This window comes from Hirundo rustica, chromosome 2 (assembly GCF_015227805.2).
Source record: "Hirundo rustica isolate bHirRus1 chromosome 2, bHirRus1.pri.v3, whole genome shotgun sequence".
Lineage (NCBI taxonomy): Eukaryota > Metazoa > Chordata > Aves > Passeriformes > Hirundinidae > Hirundo > Hirundo rustica.
This window is the reverse complement of record NC_053451.1, coordinates 116,517,569-116,534,214: the sequence shown is the minus strand read 5'-3', so window position 1 is coordinate 116,534,214 and position 16,646 is coordinate 116,517,569. Positions and strand designations below refer to the sequence as shown.

The 16,646-nt window shown below is 45.1% G+C and overlaps 1 long non-coding RNA gene across 1 annotated transcript; it reads left to right on the top strand.

Moving 5' to 3' along the window:
- Window positions 1-13,626: 13,626 nt before the first annotated feature.
- LOC120749249 (uncharacterized) lies at window positions 13,627-15,315 on the top strand. The gene is made up of 3 exons (XR_005699592.1): window positions 13,627-13,727; window positions 13,987-14,074; window positions 14,244-15,315. It is a non-coding gene; the product is annotated as an uncharacterized LOC120749249 (long non-coding RNA).
- The last annotated feature ends 1,331 nt before the right edge of the window (window positions 15,316-16,646 follow it).

Below are 16,646 nucleotides of genomic sequence, written 5' to 3'. Positions count from 1 at the left end.
CGTCATAATCCTCCTTTCCACTCCACCTGCTGAAAAGGTGAAACGCTTCACCTTTGGTGTCTGCACTGTGATAAATTACCCATATTCCAAACTTTCGCCCCATGCCAGTGGGGAGCAGTGGGACTGTGGATTTTCAGGTAATGTAAATGATAACAATTTGCACTTTCAAAAGTCCTGTCAGTGTCTCTGTAGTTTTTTGTCTTAGATTAGCAGCAAGCCCAGCTCCATACCCCATCCGTGCTCTCTGACCATGGATCATCCATGATCTAATTTTTTTTCTCCTTCTGAGAAAAAAAGTGATACTTTAAACCAGGACCGCTTTAGCCTGTAAAATCTCCTTATTTGCATTTCCTTTCTCACCTCACTCTTTCTTCACACCTTCCTACATTTCCTAATGTACTTTCTGGGAATAATTTTTTTTTTTCTCTCTCTGAAATCTCATTTGAGCCCATGCAATTGTGAGGTGGATGCATTACTACATCATGTTAAGTTAAAAAATGGCTGCGTTCTTGTTCCTTAAGCTCTTCCCATAAAAGAGGACCTGGCTGAAAAGAGCAGCATGAGGCCTCTTCATCCTGGAAGATTTGCACAACTCTCAATTTCTCCCTGCAAACTACTGTTCTTCAAATCTCTTCCCTTGTGCTAGGACCAAACCTCCTAGAACAGGAGCTAAAGTTGCTTTTCTAGAGCCTGCTCTACTTGTTACTCATTTTTCCCGCTTTCATTCACCAACAGAGCAGGAGAACTGGGCACATTCAAAATGGAGAAAGGGGCTTATGTGAAATGAGGATATGTAGGATCTCATCCTTTCTGCCTTCACCATCCTGACACAGTGTGATGGGTTATAGGCCCTTTTAACTCTGTTAATTGTTCAATATTCCAGGAGAAGCAGCATATGAATGGTTAGGTTGAGCTTGGAGCCGCAACAGCATCATTTGATTGCACAAACCCTCGTGCTTTCCAAATGGCACTTTTTCTCTTGGGGCACAAAACCTGAAACGGCTCTGGAACAGGTGCACAAATAATTATTTTATACTCAGCCCACTGCCCCCCTGTGACCTGTTTGTCTCAGTTGCAGCTCACTCGGTGTCAGCTCCACGAATCTCCCTGCAGAGCCTCTCGGAGGGAATTAGTGCTCGTGCCAAGACACGCTGAAAAGATCCCTGCTGCTTTCTGAAGGTCCCAGGCAAACGCCTGACTGGAGAGCTGCTGAGGTTTCCTTTCCCTTTCCATTCCAGTCGAAGGCCAAGGCAGAACTTGAACTGGCAGTGCCTAAATCTGCTCGTCCAGGCTGATTCCAGTTAATGGGCTTTGACTCCGCTCCCTCCCAGCTCCCTTTGGGCACACAGTCCCACAAACACCTTGAATTGCCCAGACCTGTGCCGTGCTTGAGGGAATGGTTCACGTCAGGAAGCAAAGTTCGGATCAGCTGGAGGATTTTGGAATTGGTTTTGGATGGTTAGACAATGGGAAAAGCTGAGGAATGGGTTGGTGGGAGGGGATGGGCACGTCCTACTTTCAATGCTTAACTTTGGGTTTTACATTTGGTGTCTGCTCTACTTGGGGCCATTGAGGAGAGGATCCCTCAGTGAGGAGTGCTCCTGAAATAAACTTCATTTCTGACTTGAGCTCTGGAGGGTTTTGCTCTCCCTCACCTCCTGTTAATTCTCTGAGGGTTGTGCAGAGAGATTTTATGGGGACAAACTGCCCAAACCAGGCTCTGGCACATCCTTATCCCCCTCCAGTTTCCATTGTGCCAAAACAACAGAGAAATCTCTCACCACCGCATCTCTAGGAGGGATTTTTGGGGGATATTTGCCACCGGTATTTCAGTGAACCCACAGCTCCCAGGACAAAATGGGAATGCAGGTTCCCACGACCTTATCCTGCACTTTGTACAGATTCATGCCAATGTGATTTAATTCAGGATCACTGAGGTTGGAAAAGAGCTCCAAAGTCATCAAATCCAAGCTGTGACCCATCCCCACCTTGTCCCCAGCCCAGAGCACCAAGTGCCACCTCCAGGCTTTCCTGGGACCCCTCCAGGGATGGGCACTCCAAACCTCCCCGGGAAAATGAATCCAAGCATTTGGGCTCTGATGGAATTGAGCCAAAGGCATTGGTTCCTCACTTCAAGTTCTGAAATGCTGACTTCCCATGGCGCACATTCCTCCTTTTTTTCCAGAGAAAGGCATAAGTAGTTAAAAAGTGGTTAAAATGTAGGAGTTACTACTACAACTAGTAAATACTACTACAACTAGTTGAAAAGTAGTGAAATCCAAAATGTGTCTGCAGAAGAATTCTGGCCACAGAATAGTGCTCGATACATAAACTCTCAGCTTTAATTATTTTAGAGAGGCTGAGTTTTTATCCTGTCTCAAAGGAACCCTGTTTATCTGCAAGCCAAGAATTTCCCGTCACCCTCAAAATTACAGCATTTACCTGGAGATATCAAAACAACTCATGAGCACATCAAAAAATCAGCTGTTTTTGTGATTAAAAATGTGCACTTTGCCAGTCCTGGGGCTGACCTGTGGCTCCTTAGGTGCCACCATGAGCCAAAACCTCACGAAAACGAAAAGCTGGACCTGATGTTGGAGGTCTTTTCCAACCTAAAGGATTCTGTGGTTCTGTGATCAGGCCCGGGGGTGTTTTGATCTGCAAAGGGAACAAATCATCTGGCAGCCTGGGAGAAGCCTTGCCTAGAGCCTCCTTTGCTCCTCCCCTTGTTATTACACTTTCCCTGCCTGGCCTAAAAAGTGTAAGTCTAGATATTGCCTCAGCCCATATGGCAACACTGAAAGCTTTTTACTTTTTTTAAATTATTTTCCTGCACAGCAGCAAGGGAAGATGTGGCTGGAAATGTCTGCTTGGAGATCAGCTGAAACAGTTTTGGTTCACACAAGCTGACAATATTGTCTAAGGGTCAACACTTGCTAATCTGAGGGGAATTTGAAATCCTTGGGGGTGCTGGAGCTGGGGGAATTTTGCAGAGCCAGCCATTAGGAACTGGAGGGAAGATAAGGAGAGACCAGTGGGTGGAAGCTGTCTGGTTTTGCTTTCTGGCAGGAAGAATACCAGAGGGAATTCTCTTTCCCAGCCTACCACCCCCATTTTTTTTACCCCCCTTATTTGCACTTCAAGGCCTGATTTTTTTGGTGTCTAACATTTCCATGGTGCAATCTGGTAAACCTGGCCCAGCTGTTTTGGAAAGCTGCCTGATATTTAAGATTGCTTTCCTCCGCAAAAGCTCCTCTTTCACTTGCTAACCTTCCCATTTCTGGATGTCAGGCTAGGGAATGGCTATAAATACGGAGTTAGGTGTCACAGCTGCCAAAATTTATTATGGAGAGGTTGGCAATAACCTTCTCCCCTTTGCCCTTTCCCTCTCTCCAGTATTTTGCAAGGTGAAGTCTACCTTTCCTGATATTTTTGGATAGAATCTGACACAACGAAACAACTTTCCCAGCCTGCAATCGAGTACTTTGGTAACAGGGGAACAAAACAAAACAAATAAGTCAACCTAAAGCTATTGATCTTCATGGAACATTATAAAAAGCTGCTTATGTAAAGCTGTTCTGCAAGCAGAGACTCAGTGGCAAGCCTGGAACTTTGCTGCACACGTAGGAGCAAAATCTCCCCATCTTTCTCCCAGTATCCCATTTGCTGCGCAAAAAATCTCCCCTGAGAATGGAGCTTTTGTGTTTTCTCAGTATTCCTCTTCCTTTGCCACCTGCAGGGCAGGTACCAGTCATGTGGAGCTTTTCTGTTTCCTCACATCCAATTTAATCAATTAAGGCCTGTTTACTTTAATCCCCTTCTACTCCTCTTGTGAGTAATCATTTCGACTCTTTAAATCCCAAGTGGCTCCTCCCAGCCCTCTTCTTTGGCTGCAATCTCTTCACCAATTCTGAAATTTAATTTTCAACAGGTAAATTTTCATTATGTGGGACAGGTAAAACACTGAATTTGTGGTCTTAATTTTATACATGATAAAGAAGTTACAGAATCACAGAATTCTTGGGGTTGGAAGGGACCTCTGGAGAGCCAATCAAACTCCCAAAGACCCTGTCACTGCTCCTCTGTCACTGCATCTGCTCTTTCCTCTCTGTTTTCTCTTCCTCCTGTTTCTATTTCAGCCTCCCATTTCCTGAAAATTCATCCATAAAACCTCTCAGCTCTGCTGTGCTGTTCTGGATTAGGAATACAGAAACAATGTGCAGGGTGATGGGATCATGTCTGCACTGGGCTGTGCAGTTCCTTCCTTCCAGAAATACCGGTGATTTCTGCTTACCATAAACCCAATGTGGGTTTTTTTGTTTTGTTTTGTTTTGTTTTTTTCCTTGTTGTTTGGGTGTTGTGGATTTGTTTGTTTTTATTTTTTTTTATTTTTTTTTACTTCCTGCTACAACTCCCAAATAATTACTTGCTTCTCTGATGTTCAGAAATTCCCTTTGACACAGCACTTTGCTTATTTATTTGATTTTTTTTTAACCCGTGGTGATTTTCCCACTAATTTAAAACCACGATTACCTCCTCTTCTCCCTCTCCTTCATCTGATCCGATATATTTTTAGTGAACAACTTCATCCCCACTCCACCTTCATTTTGCTAGAGTTCAACTGGACCAATCCTTGCTATTTTTCCCTTGTGCCACCGGCTCTCCACATGATCCTGCTGGTCTTCCTCTGCTCAATATCAGTTCAAATTCATCTGCCTGGTGCAGAAGGGACCAGGATTATGACAGTATCCCTGCAAAGGGCTCATCAGTGTCACGTCCAACAGAAACAATATTCCCCTTCCCCTACAGGAACATTCCCAGCCGATGAGATGTAGGATCACATTTACTTCTTTACAGTTGCATTGCACTCATGGCTCTGTTCTCCTCTGACTGAGGGACATGAAGTCAATTCCTTCTCTTCCCTTGTCAGTCCAATCATGTTCATAACTGAGGGCAGGAGTTTCTGTTTAATTCCTGACTCTGCACTTTGTCCTATTAAGCTCCACTCCACCCATCCCTATTGCTTGACTCCTGTTTTCAAGGTCATGCATTGGGATATTCCCAATCTTCCTGTTACCTCAGTTTGGGTAATGGACACATTTCAGAGCCACTCAGAAATATAAAACGGTTTTGGCCACGTGCCTCCTCCTCTGTTAGCTGAGTTATTGTTTAAACTGGAGAAAGCAGAAAAGTAACTGCAGAGGCAAAAGCTAAAAAAAAACGTGAGGAATCTCATTGCTCCAAATCCAAAGGAAAGTATTGGAAATGGAAAGCAAGTATTGAAAATCAGAGGATCACAGATTGGGTTAAAGAACATCAAGTTCCAGGATGGGACAGAGACACCTTCCACTGTCCCAGGCTGCTCCAAGAAAAAAATCCAGCCTGGCCTTGGGCACTGCCAGGGATCCGGGGGCAGCTACAGCTGCTCTGCGTTACCCTGTTTTTTCTGAGTTTTTTAAAGCCTTTTGAATTTTCATAAAATGGAGTCAGATGTTTAGCTATGGTGCAATATTAGAAGCAGTTCTATCTTTTTCCCACATATGTAACATAAACAAATCCTTTGTTTTTCATTCTCTGTCCTTTGTTTGCATATTTTTAATGTGAAAACAATTGTAACTGACAACTGGTCTGGCCACTGAGGCTGAAGGGTGGAAACCCCAAAAAGCCAATCTTTGTCCAGACCCACAAATGTATAAAAAGTAAGAAATAAACAAGGAGGCTCTCTCTCCACCCTGTCTCAGCTTTGAGTTGGAACCTCTGCCCTGGAAAACCTCTCTCTCCGTGTGACTGCTTTGCGGATCACGGTAATAGCTCTGGGAATTCTTTTCCAGGGTCTGCCCACCCTGCCAGGGAACAATTCCTGATTCCCAATCTCCCATCCAGCCCTGGCCTCTGGCACTGGGAAGCCATTCCCTGTGTCCTGTCCCTGCAGCCCTTGGGAATTGTCTCTCTCCAGCTTTCCTGGGGCTCCTTCAGGCCCTGCAAGGCCACCCTGAGCTCAGCCCAAAGCTTCTCCTGGCCAGGCTGAACAATGCCAGCTCTGCCAGCCTTTCCTCCCAGGAGATGTGAACTCCTTCCTGCTGTAAAATCAGTGGGATTTTGTGCTCCTGGCTCCAATTCTGCAGCTGTTCCATGGCAGGACTGACTGGCTGTGCCCACGAGACATTCCATTAATTCCTCCGCAGCGTCAATAATTCACTCTTAGCGACTCAAATTGAGTGGAATGGGTTGTACCTTGCAGGAAAAGCTGCCTGAAAGGAAGGTTTGTGTTTGGCTGTGGGTAAGAAATGATGCTCAGCCACCTTCTATTGTGCCTGGAAATCTGGATTCTTGCTCGGGGTCGCTGCTGGCGGCGCTGTGAAGGGTATGGGAGCAGAAAGGGCAAAAAGGCTTAGTGAACGCCATCAGTCATAAAAGCAAACAGGAGAACTCGCTCCTCCAAAGTGATGATTATAAATGGCTCAATTAAGTAAACAAAGAAGTAGTTAAAAAAAAAAACCCCGGCACTGACAGATATTAGATAATAAAATTAATTATAAACAGCAGCCAAAATGCAGCAAGTACGAACTAATCAAAATACTTAATTAGGCTTTGCAGCAGCTACTTTTCTCCCTACCACTGTTTATTCCAAATTTATCTGGGGGTTGGTGTCTTTGGTAAGGCTCCAAAGAGTTATAATAACTGGTTTGAAAGCCTTATGCTCCTACAAAATAATAATATTTTGAGACATGGTGCACTTCAGGCTGATTCAGTATAGCAAGGAAGGAGCCCCTTGCCCTAAATGGAAATATCTGATGTTGCCTCTGCCTCTTCTGTGCCTTTTGTGGTGTTCAAGGGGCTTCAGGTACTTATAAATATGTGAAACCTCAGCCTGACAGCTTTGGGTCACTGCAGGTGACTGCTCCAAGGAACACAAGGTAATCTGATACTGTATTAAAGGAGTTAAAGATCTCCATGAAGAAAAGGAAATCTGAGGGCAGGAAATAAACTGAAGAGGCTGCTGGCAATTCAGTGAAAAGGTCTTGTAGACTGTAATGGATATATTGGTGTCCTCTGAGGTAAAAAGGAAAATAAAAATAAAAAAAAAGGACTAAAGGAAGTTTTATTCTGTTGAATTTGGGCGGGTAAGAAACACCTACCCTGACTTTTTTTGGCTCCTGCCCTAGGTTCAAGGGAGGTAGGACAGGGTGGTGACTCTACAACCTCTCTGCCAAGGTCTGGGGAGAAATTTCCCTGGGGAAATTCCTGCTGCTGTCCAAGCTGAGCCTCCCCTGGCCCAGGCTGAGGCCGTTCCCTCTGCTCCTGTCCCTGTTCCCTGGGAGCACAGCCCGACCCTCACCAATGAGAAAAGTGACAAAAGTCAATGAAGGGATGGCACTCTGGGGAGAGCTAAAGCCAAACTGGAAAAGGATTCTGGAGAGAATGAAATATATTCATTTATTCAGATATAAATGACAGAGAAATGGGGAGATCAAAATTCAGAGCTTGTGCTTAAAAAAACCCACAAAAATCAATTCTCTTTAATTGTTTTGTGCCCAGCTACATCTTAATGTGAAACTTCACAGATGTGAAGAAAACCAGAATTTTGGTTGCCTGTAAGAGATCTCCAGTGGAGTTGCTTGTTCTGTTCCATGTATGCCAAAGGATCTGTAGTCATTAGCTTCACTGGAAGATTTGCCTTTGCCAGAAAGTGCTCAGGCAAAAAAAAAAAAAAAAAAGCCAGACAGCTGAATTTCATCAAATTCACAGATCCAGTTCCATGGAGATGTCAGAACAAGCAAATGGATGAGTTAAAAACGATCACAGCACAAAATTTACATTTTTATTTTTGCTTGAGAAACAACAGAAAGCTGTGTACATCCTGCTTCTGGGGAAGGCAGAAATTATAAATCCAAAATAATAAATGCTGCATAAAAATAAAGCATTCACAGCCAGTTTGCTTTCGTACTGCTTCTACAGCCAAAACTCAGTAGCCAATGCTGTGAGATTTACTTCCAACAGAGAAGGCCGCTTGTAATTCAGGAACTAATGGGATTTAATAAAACACGGTGCAACACACTCCCACTTTCATTTTCACAAATGAACATGAACCTCAGAAAATAACAAAAAGGCATGTAATCACTCAGGCTCTCTATCTCACAAATAAATTCTGTCTAAACAGAACCACATCACTGGGTTTGGGAAATTCCTATTTGGCTTAAATGCACAGGCATTTTCAGAGGAAGGAAGGATGGGGAAACATTTCCATGAGTTTTGATGATGCTGTGGGCACTCAGTTAATAAATAATCCTGGCTCCCTGGGAAAATGCAAACCACTCAAATGCACGAGAATACACAGAGTGAGATCGTGGTTTTACAAATGTCAGCAGTAGTTTTGCCTTTGATTCCAGAGGGTTAAGACTTCATCCAGGAGATTTCTACCCTCCAGCACTTCCCACTCCTAAGCAGTGATAAGGGTTTATAATTTAATTTCTGTCACAGCAATAACAGGGAAAAGTGACTCTCTTTCCCTGAGCACACTTTTTTTTTTTTTTTTTTTTTTTTTTAATTACACCGCAGGCTCCTAAATAGAAACCTGAATAACCACAGATCCCAAAGCTCTCCAAACCTGAGAGATTTGTGCACGTCTCCTGGTGGAAGTGGTTGGTTTAGTGACGCGGGTGGAGTGGGAGCTTCAGGAAAAGTTTATTAAAGAATCCCAGCCACTGAGTCACGAGTGTTGAAAGTGCTTTCTAAACTTCTCAGAGAGGAGCCTGGAGGGGCTGGACCCAGTCCCAGAGTTTGTCAACAGTTGAAATTTTACAACTTTGTCCTGCAGGTTTTAATGATGGCAAAGCAGATACGTTATATAAAAATGAGTTCTTTATTGTGACAAATGATTAGATGAAAAGGGCTCCATCAGAATAATTTATTACAGAGTAAGTACAAAAGCTACAACTACATTAAAACAGTTCTATTAAAGCTGGGAAAATAAAAACTATTGTTAAGTAGAGATTGATGTGACTCACCCATAACAACAATTGTTGTCCTATTCTTTTTTAGCCTTTTGAGTTTTCATTTTTGTAGTGGAATTTTCTCCTGTATTGTAACATGAACAAAGTGATCGTTTTCGCATTCCTCTCTGAGGAGGGACAATTGCTGGATTTCTAGTTTGACCAGTGGGGTCGGAGAGGTGGCAACCTCATTCTCCAATCCCTGGTCACTGTCCAGAATCTATATAAGCAAGGTAAGGAAATAAACTCCCCTTCTTTTTGCCCTGATGATTTAACTGTGTGAGTATAATTCTTTTCGTGTCCTCTAGTGACAATCATGGCATTTCTCTCTCTTAACCTCCGGGACTATCCCTGGTGGGCATCCCCAAAGTCCCATGGGAGAGAGCTCCAGATTCCAAGAAGGAACACGTTAGCAGAACCTTCCAGAAGGGAAGCAGACTGGGCTTCCATAGTGTCTGAGTGCCAGCCAGAGGCCTCCAGGTGGGTGTAGCAGCTCATCTGCCAAATCTTTGCAAAATTTTTGCCTCATTAACAGGATGTTCATCTGGGGTTTAATTGCCAGGTCGAATTTTACCGTAATTCAAAACCAAAACAACACAAGGCCACCTCTCGACCCCACCCTGATGCATTTGAAAACAGGACATTTTGAGTTGCTTGACCGCATGCACTGGCTTGAAGGCAAAACTAGCAAGAGACTCCAAGTCAGAAAAAACCAATTTAATAGGAGAGAAAAAAAACGTAAAATAAAATAAAATAAAACGCATGCAGTAGTACAAAAGATCACTGACAGAGTCAGAATACAACTTGACACCATAGTGGTAGCAGTCCAGATGAAGTGCTCTTGTTGAAGCAGTGTTCTTGCAGAAAGGTCTGGTAGCTCCTGTCCTCTGGGAATCCAGTGGGTAAGGCTGCCTGTGCTGTCCCAAATCCCAGATTCTATCCAGGTGGGAATGCCTGGCTCCTCCCCCTGGGCGGAGTATCTCACAATGGGCTGATATAATTTTATCAGTTTTGTAATGGGTCCTTGATTGCCCATTAAACAGAGATAGCTCCTGGAGGGAGTTATCTGTGAGCCATGAAGCAGGGCATCGATGGGCCATTAACAGAGGATAGTCTGGAGGGAGGGGGCAAGAGAAACACTGCCCAACCTGGCTTCAACAGCTCATGCAGATGGAGATAGAATACATCGGGTACATCTTACACTGTAACCGAGGACACCACATTCCAGAGCAGAGCGCCCAGGTCAAAGCATCCTGCCAGGATCTGTAGGGTCAGAACTACAGCCACACGTGGAGCAAGTGCTCACCTGGGCGGGGACACAGGCACAGCTCGGCTGACCAGCAGCAGGGACAGGCCAAGGCACGGATCCCCTGCTGCCTCATCTAAGCCAGCCACGGAGCTGCCCTGGTTTTGTGGGCAGATCGACGCTATGACAAAGCAAAAACACAGGCAGAGGGTGAAACAAACTCCTCACCGTGGAGAGGGCGCTTTCAACGGGTCCTCTGGCGTTAAATCTGGCATGGGCTGAGTCAAAAGAAGTAAACGAGGAAAAAGTGGGTGTGGAAATTCTGCAGGATCAGTGGTAGGCAGCATGAGATTGACCTCTCAGTGTGAGGTGAAAACAGGAGGCAGCCAAGTTCTATTCCATATCGCACAGCAATGAGAAGGTTGGTGTTGCTTTGGTTTTTTTTGCTTAATCAAGTGCCTCTCCAGGACTTAGTGCAAGGTAATACATAATAGATTATGTTTCCATGGGAGAAACAATTGGTTGGAAGGAATTAGAAAACAAGCTGGAAATATTTTTTTGCTGCTAATTCACTGGGTCAAAGCCAGTCCACGTTGGTTGCTACCAAAAGTTGGCACCATCTGTTGTTTGGTGGCCTCGGTGAGTGAGCTGCAGCTTGGTCTGCCTGTTCCTGGTGTAGAATTCCATTCTCCTGCCTGGGAAGAAGCACAGGAAAAGGGACTTGAGTGTGTCCAGAGAAGGGCAGTGGTGCTGGGGAAGGGTCTAGAGAAGAATTCCTGTGAGGAGAGGCTGGGGGAGCTGGAGCCTGGAGAAAAGGAGGCTCAAGGGCTTTTCACTCTGCCTGACAGGAGGTTGTAGTGAGGTGGGGGATTGGATTCCTCTTCCAGAGAATAAGGAGGGATAGGAAGAGAGGGAAAGGCCTCAAGCTGTGCCAGGGGAGGTTCAGGTTGGACGTCAGGAGGAATTTCTTCATAGAAAGGGTTGTTAAGCATTGGAAAAAGCTGCCCAGGGAGGTTTGTAGCGCCCATCCCTGGAGGTGCCCAGGGAAGGCCTGGAGGTGGCACTCAATGCTCTGGGCTGGGGACAAGGTGGGCATTGGGCACAGCTGGGACTCAATGGTCTTTGAGCTCTTTTCCAACCTAAAAAATCCATTTCTGACTGCTTTTGCCCCTTATCTTCCCTCCTGCCCCTCTGCTGGCTGTTTTCTCACTCTAGTGTTGAGCCCTGAGTCTTCCTGGCTTTGTTTTTCCCAGCACCTTCACCCTCCAGAGGGAAGCCTGTAAGGTCTTATTAAAAAAAAAAATAAAATGCATATATGAACAACGCCCCCCAAAAACAACCAACCAAAGACAAAAAAACCTCCACCCCCAAAAAACCAAAAACAAGCAAAAAACCAAACAACAACAACAAAAAACCAACAACAAAAAAACCCCACAAACCACAAAAACCCCCCACAAAGCCAACAAAAACAAACAAAACAAAACAAAAAAACCCCACAGAAAACAACAACAACAACAAAACCCACCCCAAAAAATTCCCAGGAGAGTTCTAAGTTAACAATCCTCTGATAACCTTTCCAAATGCTGCCCAGTGGCCTGAAGCAGTCTGGGCTTCTCCAGCACTCTGCAGTTTAAGCTGCCAATAATTTGGTGGATTCTTCCTGATTTGACAGGGTCTAAATTACTTCCCTGCTACTGCAGCCCAAGTGCTGAAAAGCAAACAATTTGTTTTCAAGCAAAGCAGCAGCTACCACTTCTGCACTCCCCTCTGCCCCTCAAAATGTTTAAAGAATTTAGCAAGGGGGAAATGCACTGCACTGAACCAAACTGTCAGGATTTCTGCTTGAATTGCAGCAGTAAAACTCCTGAAATATGAGAGTATGAAGGCCCTTTCACTGGAAATGCTTTTTAATTCAAACTGTTTTTTTAAAAGAAAGACAATTTCCCTCTTGGTGCGTGGGATCAAATGGAAAGCCAGTTGAATAGAAATAGAAAGTTAATAGAAAGAGTCTCATTTACTTAATAGGTTTGAATCAGGTCCTTTGAGATTACTGATGGTTTTGAGAGGGAATTTTTCACTTTTCTGTCTCAGCAGCCTGTCCTGAGTCTCTGAGGGGTCTGGACAAGCTGGATTCATGGGATGAGGCCAAAGGTGTGAGGGTCAACAAGGTCGAGTGTTGAGTCCTGCCCTTGGGTCACAACAGCCCCGTGGAGCTCCAGGCTGGGCAGAGGGTCTGGAAAAGCTGGAAAAGCCCTGGGGGTGCTGGTGACAGGGGCTGGACACGAGCCCAGGGGTGCCCAGGTGGGCAAGAGGCCCCTGGCACCTGGGCTGGATGAGGAATTGTGTGTCCAGCAGGAGCAGGGCAGGGATTGTCCCTCTGTGCTCCAGGGCTGTGTCCACATCAGCATCCAGAGCCTCCAGTCCTGGTTGTTCTTTGCTGAACTCCCTCCACTTTGCCATCCTCACGCTCCATAAGTACATTCATTGATCCACATACCTGCAAGAAAAAATAGTGCAAAACAGAAAGGTTCATCCAAAATAAAACCCTGTGCTCCTTCAGGGCAGACACAGGTGACTGCAGCACAGCTGGTGGTAAAGTACCTCAGACAGGAGCACTTCTCCTTGTCCCCCTGACACCTGTGAGGAGCTGAGACACCTCAAATTCCCAGTGCAGGAGAGCCCTGAAGGGGCTGGAGCGTGTCCAGGGCAGGGAAGGGAGCTGGGGAAGGGGCTGGAGCCCCAGGAGGGGCTGAGGGAGCTGGGAAAGGGCTGAGCCTGGAGAAAAGGAGGCCCAGGGGGAACCTTGTGGCTCTGCACAAGCCCCTGACAGGAGGGGACAGCCGGGGGGGTCGGGCTGTGCTCCCAGGGAACAGGGACAGGAGCAGAGGCAAAAGTCAACCCCCCTAATTTCCTGCTGAAAACCAGGATTTGGACACGTTGAGGCAGCTTTAGTTTATCTCACAGCTGGCTCAAAAGCCCAGCTCGGTCTGTGGACAGGCCAACCCTGCGGCTCCAGTCGAGCTTTAATTGGTCTTGACTTTGCAAAAGGCTCTGTGGTGGAGCAGGAACCACCTTCGATCAGCGGCCCCTGTGCAGCCCTGGCTCTGAGGGGAGCTGGGTGTAAATTGGTGAGGTTATAAATCCCCAGGCCTGCCCTCAGAGACCCCTGGCTGAGGGTTAATGGCCGCTGCTAATGAGGGAATGTTTGGATCCAGCTCCGTGATTTAACTCCCAGTGTGGTTTGTGTCACACCAGACCACTCCGTTTGCACTCAGCAGGGGGAAATAAAGAGACTGATTGTCAATTTATGGGGATCTTCAACCCACATTCATTGCTAGAAACCTATTAACTCTCCTAATTAGCTGGGGATAAAAACCTGTTAACAGAGACCTTCTCCTGGCCTGGGGAGCTCAGCGGAACTTTGCAGCTCCTGCTTTTTTCTGTCTCCTTTTTTGTGAACTGTCAGAATTTCCCCTCACCCCTCCATGGTCGTCTCTTTTATGGTTTATATCGATTCCTTTTACTGGTTGGCTATATTTAACTCCCTTTGACAAAGTGTTTCTTCAGTGGGGTTGAGATGAGTTAAACGTTAAGGATTTATGACCTTGCTCATTTTTTTTTATCAGTTCCTTGGGAAGATTTATGAAGTATTTTATCATCTCTGAAATGCTCTTGATTGTTGATGGGGGAAACTTGTCAGGCCGCTGGATCTTGATAAGGTGTTTTTTTTCCTCTCTAACCTAACAGCAGCAAAATGGGTTCAGAAGTTCATCTGTGCTTTATTCCTGGTACAGAAAGGAGGAACTGCTTAATATAGGGCTGCCGTGAAAATATGGTACTGTATTAAAATATGGTTTATGTACATCAATAGCACAAGTTATTAAACGTTAATATACAAAAGTTAATTGCAGTATGTACTTGCATACTGATATACAGATATATAAAATCCCCACCTCCTGTTTATATAAGTAGTTACATCTTTGATTCTCGTTGAAACTTTTTAGGTTCAAACCCAGCTCTAAGTTCTTCCAACTCTGATTTCCGGCTGCCGGAGTTCGCAGCATCACCTTTATTTCAGCCAAAGACATTTTGTTCCCTACTTGGCTTTGGGCTTTTGCACCCTGAAAATGCTGACTGTTTTCCACTTCTGACTTACTGCTGAGACTTGAGGTATCCAAATAATATTAGAAAACAAACCACTGGCTCGGAAGATGGAGGGAGACAGCCTGAACTTGTGCACCTTCTATGCTTGTGACTCAGTGAGCGAATGGTGGCAGCTTACTCAGCACAGCCAGCTCCCCGCTTTCTCCTGGTTGTACCATTTTCTGGCAACCAGTCACTAAAATCAGCAGAGCTCTGGTGATGTGCTGAACTGCCGGGGACGTGGAGACAGGGGACGTGCAAACGTTGAGGGAGTCTTAAGTCACAGTTTCTCAGAGAGTCTCTTCATTTAGAAATCAAACTCTTACACTGAACAGTGAAATCCCGCTCTTTGTCAGTGTTATAAATACACGTTACATTATTGGCTTTTTGCAAATGTTAAAATGAGTGCTATATGTAAAATGTTGGAATAACTTTCCTGTATGAATAGAGTTTTTAATTTTGCTGTTAACAGAACTTAGAAAGAGTAGTGTGATAAATATATATCTTAGGCCACAGCACAATATTAAAGTAGAGACTATGTGATGTTAAAATTCTCTTATTCATGTAACTAACTCAGAGAATGGTAAAGGCAATTAGCTGATCCCTCACATTTGTCAATTATCCTCTCTGGATGAAGATAACAGTGACAGAAACCAGAACCCCAAAGGAAGAATTTATTAACTCTCCATTATCAAGGCGGGTAAAAACAACTGGATAGAACCACAAGGAGAAATAAAATATATTGATTTAATCTACAGGGTGGCATGAAGACGAGTTAAAGGTTAAAACTAAGCAAAAGAACATCTAAACTCAAAGGAATGTTTGAATAATGCGTAATAGTCTATAAATATGCAACAGGCTGATGCAACAGAGAAAGTATTTAAAGGGTCCTTCCAAGATAGTACCCGTGCTCTTGGCTTAGTATGCCAAGCACCTGGCTGTAATTTTTTTATATTCCTTCTGCTTTATTTCTGTTTCCTATTGTCTTTTTATTAAACTTTTAAAATTTTACCAAGAAAGTGAACCTCATCAGCAAGACTCTTTCCCTGAAGGCACTGTCACCCTCCCATGGTGGCTTTCTGGCCCTGTTGGTTATAAATTAGGATCCTTTGTGCTCGAGGATGGCCCTGCTTGGGCTTGGACCCCTGTGGTCCCTCCCAGTCTCACCCGTTCTGGGATTCTCTGGGACTGTATTGGATTACGTAACCTAAAAATGTGTATTCTGTTTCATCTGTTGAAGGCTGTTTTTTGGGAGATGTGTTATCCTCCTTACTGGGTGGGGAAGGAGGAGGATGCCTCCTGATAACGGCCCAGCCATTAAACCCAGGTGGGGCAGTGTTTCTTATCTCTTTCACCACCCCTCCAACCTCCAGGAGGACATCTTCTGATAATGGGCCATCAGGGCCCACCAATGACACGACACATTCAATCATCCCATTGGGAGATGCTCCACCCAGTGGGGAGGAGCCAACTGTTCCTAACTTGATAAAAACTGGGAATGAAGGACACAAGGGATCCGGTTTTTCCACTGGATTCCCAGAGGAAGACCAGACCCATTTCATCACCACTGGACTTTCTGCAGCACCATCTCTACTCCACAGAACCACATCTGTTACTCCAGGAGGATTTATTTGGACTGCTTCCAACACCCTGACCACCAGGGTGCCAGGTCGTATCCCTGACTCTGTCAGGGTTTTCCAGGATCTTTGTTTGCTTCATTGCTTGTTTTTTTGTACTATTACTTTTTCTTTTTTTTTTTTTTTTTAAATATTCTTAGTAAAGAACTGTTATTCCTATTTCTCATATCTTTGCCTCAGAGCTCCTAATTGCAAAATTATAATAATTTGGAGGGAAGGGGGTTTACATTCTCCATTCCAAGGGAGGCTCCATCTTTCCCTGGCAGACAGCTGCCTTTCAAAACCAGGACAGGGATTCCTGGGCTCTGTTTCCAGCTCTGTCACTCACTTGATGCCTGACCATGGGAAAATTGCACCTTTTGCAATGTCTCAGCCAGAAGAGAATCTCCTGCACGGTGCTGCAGGCTGAGGCTCAGCTTTAGCCTCAGATGGTGCCGAACCCCCTCAGGCCTGGCTTTGTCAGGCAGGTGGTTCCACACAGGCCGGAGCTGGAGACAAATCCCATCTGCTCTGCCAGCAGGTGACTGGAGCAGCCACGTGGGAGGGCCAACAATCCCGATTTTCTGGGTGTCAGGTTCTTGTGTGACAGCTCTGGGATGGCAGGTGGGATGTGCTGCAGATGGATGG